General features: G+C 33.4%; 1 long non-coding RNA gene across 1 annotated transcript; it reads right to left on the bottom strand.

Annotated features, from left to right (window-relative positions):
- Nucleotides 1-538: 538 nt before the first annotated feature.
- On the bottom strand, nucleotides 539-6,469 carry LOC128556393 (uncharacterized). The gene is made up of 2 exons (XR_008370618.1): nucleotides 4,885-6,469; nucleotides 539-1,741 (listed from the first exon to the last, which is right to left on the bottom strand). It is a non-coding gene; the product is annotated as an uncharacterized LOC128556393 (long non-coding RNA).
- Nucleotides 6,470-7,135: the final 666 nt, after the last annotated feature.

A 7,135-nucleotide genomic window follows, 5' to 3' on the forward strand; every position in this document is an offset into this window, starting at 1 on the left:
CTAACTATTCAATTATGTGTAGTCTCTATTTGGAAAACAGAATTATTGTTTTTAACAAAATTAAAAGCCTTATGGAACATTAAACGACATGTACATTTCAAATTACCGCCCAAAACGTAATATTGTGTATGATTTAGTTTGCATCCAATCAAAACTTGTGTATCCAACCCTCACGATGCATCATTGACTTAAGGTATCACAAAACCAAATAATTTCACTCTCAAGCTGACAAGTATGCAGAAATATTCAAACTAGTTACAAAATATGGGTTGGTTATGATTTTTTTATCACATGTTTAACGTCGCGGGAGTGAAATAAAGCCATTACATAAATTTGATAATACACTAGTGTAATAAAGCTTTAACGTCGACGTCGTTTAAAGTATCGAAGACGTTGTAAAAATTGAATTGTTTATAATAGTTAAAGAAAGTGTAATTTTTTATGTTGTGGCTGAAAAAGCTAAGCTAACATGCGATAAAAAGAATAATACATTTGTGACTTTCCACATTAAATTTATTAAACTCGTTGAATAAAATTGATTAAATTCTCGACAGAGCCTCGCATTTTATTATTTTATTCAACTCATTTAATAAATTCAATATGAAAAGACACTCATGTAGACAAAACATGTGTGCATAACTGGTCCTAAATCGAAGAAAATATGACAATTTTAAACAAGCACTCTATGATCTTCACTGGCTATCCATCAGTTAAAGCCTAGAATCACATTCAAGATGCTCACCTACGTGTATAATTGTTCAGTCGTGAATTCTCCAGAATATTACGTTGGAACTAAACTCTGGAACGAATTGCCTCTCGAAATAAGGAACTCAAAAACATTAGATGTTTTCAAAAAGAAGTTGAAAACTCATTATTTTAGAAATTACTTTGCACTCTTTTAGAGCCTGTGGCTGTGATTTTGAATATATTGTGGTAACATGAACTGGATGATGTTTACTATGTTAATACATTCGAATATGTACAATTTCATCACTGTTAAGGACGCTCGCTACAGTTTCGTATTTTTTTTCGCAATAATAGATTTTGATGAAATGTTTTGTATGAAAAGATTATGTTACTGTAAAATCAGAAATTTTCGCGAGGGATTAATTTTCGCTATATTCGCGAATAGAATATTCTCGCGAAAATTTATCCTCGCTGAAATATTACCTTATACATGTATATGCATAAATTTTCACTAACGTCTATTTCAAAATAAACATGGCGGCCCCCACTCTGCAGTCCGGATTACACGGACTTTAACGTTATGCACAAGGGAATGAATAAAACACTAACGAATGGGTTACAAAAGGATTACGAACTTATTTGCTCCGATAATCATCCAACAGAGCATCATAATGAATACTATTACTTAGCGTAAATTCCACAGTTGTTGAATGCCTTAACGAACTGATCTGCTGTTTTGCTCATTTTTTCAAAAGCCATTTGGATCCATTTAGCATGGAGAGGCTTCACCGTTTTTGTAGAAATGTCAACACTGTCGACGGGTTTATTTTCACGTAACCCCTTCGCAACTTGTTCTGTATAATATTCAGAAAATTGAGACTTGATTATATCTTTGAACTGTTTGTTCGGGATCTGATCCATCGGTTGTAGCTCATCCGTACAGCATGCAGGGACAAACACAACTTTAATGTTTGCGTCATATAGTTTCTGCAGCATATCTTCACTGCGATGTGCTTTGAAAACGTCGAAAATCGCAAGCGCTGTCTGGTTACATCTGAAAATTAAAAACTGACTATAAGGTGCATGTTTTACATGCTGCAGGCGTGTTTGAGAGAAAGTCGTTTCAATAGGCTGCAATTTAGTCTCGGACACTTTTTTGAATAGATACTAGTACCGTGATGAAAACACTGACCTTTTTGATTGCTGTACAATGGGATTATTTTTCATATGGCTGTATTGAATTGGAGTGTGTCTATGAATAACAAGTATGATTAAATATTATTTGTTGGAAAGATAATGTTGTTGTTGTGTTATAATGTGTGATAAATACATTGTAACTAAATAAACATACCGATCTATGGGAAGATTTTCCCGTACATTTTCTACGTAGGGAATGATGAATATATCAAATCAAATTACAACGAGGTGGGGTGTGGCGGGCATTTATACAATGCAGGTTGGTACGAAATATTCTTTCAGTGTTTGAGCAAATGACTTAGAAATATGTATATAAAAATATCAAACCGCAGATTTCTTAATAAGCGGATTTTAAGGTGTTTCTGAAGCATTTTGATGGCATAGAACGATGAAAGGTTCCGCCTTTTTTTAAACAAAACCTATAGTTTACGAATGTACGGTACGGGTACGGTACGGGATTAGAAACAGCTGTGACTCAATGCAGAGTTTGAGGCTGAACACCACTAAATCCAGCTGTTCTTTATTTCATATAAAATCTACTTACTTCATAACGGTTTTTCGACATTTTCTAAGCATATACAGATTTTCCAGGAGATTATAATACCCTAAAGAACTAGATCGCAACTTCAGAAATCAAACAAGAGGGTGGGTGTTAACTTTATATAAGGGAAAAACTACAGTTCGTTTAAATACAAACGCTTGATTTACTACTTTTCGCTTCTTTCCAATTTCACTTATGTCATTAATTCCTAACAACGCCATTTTTTTTACATGGATAGGAACATCGATTCAATAGAATTTAGTGATTAATACTGAAACGCGTTAGGGTAAAGTAAGCACTTTCTGACCGATTAAAATCACTAGGAAAGGAAAAAAATGTCATATATTTTATTGGACATCTTGTGACTAGACTGCGGAGTTCATTTAATTGGATAGTGTTCAGCCAATAAGGTAAAATTAATAATTTAGCTTTCAATGATTTGTCATTCCCTATTCAAGGTTACACTGTTTACATGATCTGCTTAGTTTTGGTGCCAAAATATATGAGAAAATCTAGAGAAATTGACAATTCATACAGGCCACCCCCTTCCTAAAATCAGCGAAATTTAGCCTTGCAAGCAATAATTACATTTTTTTTTACCTTTACTTCGTGAGGAATATTACATTTAAATTCTTTAATCGTTACATTTTGCATTTTCATCAGACACATGCAAACCAATAATAACAGAAATTTGAAGTGCAAAATGCGGAAAAGCGACATTTACTAGGTTATAAAACGCCAAATTAAAAACCACCTGGTCCGAAAATTCGATCTAAATTCCAGAAACACAGATATTTAACTGTTTTCATCATTTTTTACCATTTACATCATAAAAATAATTAATTGCATTTCCAATCATTTTCGAGGAGTTTCAATGAAAATACCCTGTATTAGCCCTTTAATAGGTTGGGAACACCACTAAATCCATTTGCTTCTTTATTTCATATAAAATTATTATACTTCATACGGTTTTTCGACATTTCACATATCCAGGTTTTCAAGAGACTAACCTTTAATTCCCATAAAGAACTAGATCGCATACTTCATGAAAATTCAACAAGAAACGGGTGGTGTGTTAACTTTATATAAGAAAATACAGTTTGCGTTAAATTAAACCCGCTGAATTTACTATTTTCGCTTTTTCAATTTCTTTGTATAACTGGTCATAAATTCTTACACAGCCATTTTTTAACCTTAGATTGCGATAGAATGCCGATTTCAAAATTAAGTGATACTTACTGAAATCGCGATTGTATACATAACGTTCAGCGTAGCTGCGATAAAATGACATGGAAGGAAAAAAAAGTTCAGATACTATTTATATTGAACTACTTTGAATGAGACCTGCTGCAGCTTACAATCTATTTATGATCCCTATATCCGTGGTATAAATAACAACTCCAATATATTATTGAAGCCACAAAAATTACTTATAATACCTAAATGTATTTTTAATATTTACTTATTATCGTGTGATACTTACCCTATACTTTAGTCAGTATATTATACATTTTCTACATTAAATGCATGCGAACATACAATAATTTGCGGATTTTTTGCCGTACGCGACATTAGATAATCACTTCCGGGTATGCGCAGAAGACCGCACCAACCCTGCAGTGAGCTACATCGAAACCAATTTGTCACGGTGTTGGGGTAAATATCGACCCGTCCGGAAAAACTGTAGCGAGTGCCTTTAAATACAAAAGTACAGTTGTTTGTAATAACTTATGGACATGTCACAATCATTCACTTTTCACTTACTTCCTAACAAAACAGCTATTTTTTTTTTTAAATTAGTCTAAATATTCTAATATTTTATTAATCTTATCTTATTAAGTTTTAACATGCCTGAACATTTTTTATTAATACTTATTAAATAGTTTAAATGATATTTATGCTCATTTATTTTTTACATCTTTAAAATGTCTTAATTTTAGACGTAAATATTGTAAAACGCCATTGAATATGTTTTACGGAAAAATATGCGTTAAATCAAATAAAACAGTTTCAAGTTTCATGTAATATCCTCTATGTCAAGTTTATTTTTTGATCGTTTGTTTTTTCCTAAAAGTACGTGTAACAGAATAAACTATCGCATTCGAAATCTGGATGCCGTCGCCAACATCGAGGTCATCCACTTTGTTATGTAAATCAAGAAAACCAAGGTGAAATTAATACTTTTTTCATGTCGATAATGTGAGCATTTTATTCCTTATTACCTTTTTATCTCATCTTGAGGAAAATAATACAATACAAACTTGTTTATCAGGGTTATTTTGCTTGTGTCTACAGACGGAAAGAAAACACATAACTAACCAAAAATAGAACGGTCTCAAGTGAACCTTTCGGGAAAGGCGACATTTTACAACGCAGTATATTTGATACAACTGTCCCAATTAAAGTAACCACCTTGAATGTGAACCGTGATAGGACAAGATCAGGTAGGTCCGTAGTACCTTTTTCACGCTCACTCCTTCATCTCTACCGTTTGAATTCTTCTGACCTATCCTCTTGATATGTTTTCTACTTAAATTCATATTTTATATTCATATTATTTGAGTTTGGATCCTTAAATATTTTGTGGTATGCTTTAATAAAAGACTTTTACTTGGTTTTACACTTGAATATGTGATTCGGCAACACAATCTATTAGTCATTTGGCATCTTGGAATCTGTTCAATAATACTAAGTATTATATAGTAGACTTCCACACTTGGCGGTGTTATGGCGTGAGTCATCTGGTACCAGCGGGTACCATAAGTACATCTAAACCTCTTACAGTTTCTATAACCTCTTTATGTGGCCAGTCATATTTCCTGGTACGTTTGCACCAAGCATTTACTGCTGACGGGTAGGAACATAGAAATGCTTGAACTTAATCAAGAGATAAATTGCACTTGTCTAAAAATGGTAGTTCAAATGTAAATAGTGTCGCAGGTCCTGAAGTGTCTGCAAACACATTTTCCTGTTTAAGTAATCCCTCCCGGTTGTTGTATAAAGGTCCTCCAAACGTCTGATCATTTCTAAGATATTCAAAGCCATTTCTTTTTACTATTCCAGTTATTATATTCGTCACGAAGTCTTGATTTCCAAATATAGCTTGATACTTCTCAATTGATATAATGCGCAATTTTGTATATCCGCATGGAACAGTTTCGTCGTCCAGCTGACTTATAACTGGACATGGGGATATTGCATTTACATGAGAACTTTGACAGATTTCGACGCAGTGCACAGACCTATAAATGACAAGTACATCAACGTCGTTATCAAATGAAAGTGCAGTTCCTTCTCCACGACTTCCAGCAATAACTATGTCTACAGATTCCCGTGTTTTCCTTGTATAGTTCAGTGTCACGAACTCACCAATTTTGTTATATATTTTGCGTTTAGTCTCACAAAAATTCTTTACTATTCCAAGTGTTTCCAGCGTATTGTAGTAAATTTCTTTAAGCGCTAAATAAGCCATTTGAACTTTATGTGTATTGTATCTGTATAAATAGCAATGATCATTCACAAACACGCTTTACGAAAAGTCGAACATATCCTTGAAATACTTTCTATCAACCTAAAAAAAAACGCACACTGAAAGTTGCCATCAATAGATAGATCATCTACTTCCTCTTCTCGGAAACCAAATCTATTTGAATATCCAAATAATTCAGTTTTGTGTTATACTATACGTTAACTTCCTTCGACGGTATTGTTGAAATTAAATATGATGAAATATCAATATGACACACCTTTTATATTTCACGCGTTGTTAATAATGTCCTTATAGAACATTTTCGATTTTCAATGACTGTCAGCAATTTACAGTGAAAGTACTGTGAAAGGTGGTTTGTATACAATGAAAGAATAATGTAACATGTAACAACATCACCACCTTTACACAATTTATTTTCAGTCAGGTTACACCATATTTGAATTGGCAGTTAAATTAGTTGGAATCTTTAAATAACCCTTAGCCTGTTGGTGGCAAATGATTTTGCCTTTGCGACCAGTGCAGACCAAGATCAGCCTGCACATCCATGCAGTCTGATCATGGTCTGCACTGTTCGCCATTCAGTCAGTATCTCTTTGGTAAGCACCCCTTTTAACAGTTAATGGTACTGTCCAAATTGAAAGATGGCGGACACATTCATTATAGAAAATTAACATTTTCTGTCTCCAGCAAACGTTTCTGTCCTGCAGGGTTCCCGCACATTAAAGGTTTACAATGGCTGCTGGGTCCGAAGGGAACGCGACTGAGAATGCACAAAAGCTGCCCTTGATCGAGACTGAGAATGCACAAAAAGCTGCCCTTGATACTTTTATAGTATAAGATAAATCATTTTAATCCTCAAATTTGAAATTGTCGTGCTTTGACTTTGGGTTATAATTTGTATTGTCCGCCAAGCAACTCAACCGAATGGCCATGACGCTTCTATGTCTTGTTTATTGTAATGAGGGTTAGTTAAATTTCAGCTACGGGTCTGTGTCTTTCCTAGTATATAATTATTTATTTTATTGTTTTATTGTATACTACTTACTTCTGTTCTCAAACTGAAAATGATTTCACGACTGTTTTATATATCTCGTTGAAATTGGGCATAGTTTCATCACTTAGTGATTTGAAAAGAAATGGTTTGATCTTTTCATATTGAATTATTTGGACATTAGAAAAATGAAAACTGAAAACATAACATTTTATATTAAATATATTTA

The sequence above is a fragment of the Mercenaria mercenaria genome, chromosome 4, assembly GCF_021730395.1.
Source record: "Mercenaria mercenaria strain notata chromosome 4, MADL_Memer_1, whole genome shotgun sequence".
Classification (NCBI taxonomy): Eukaryota; Metazoa; Mollusca; class Bivalvia; order Venerida; family Veneridae; genus Mercenaria; species Mercenaria mercenaria.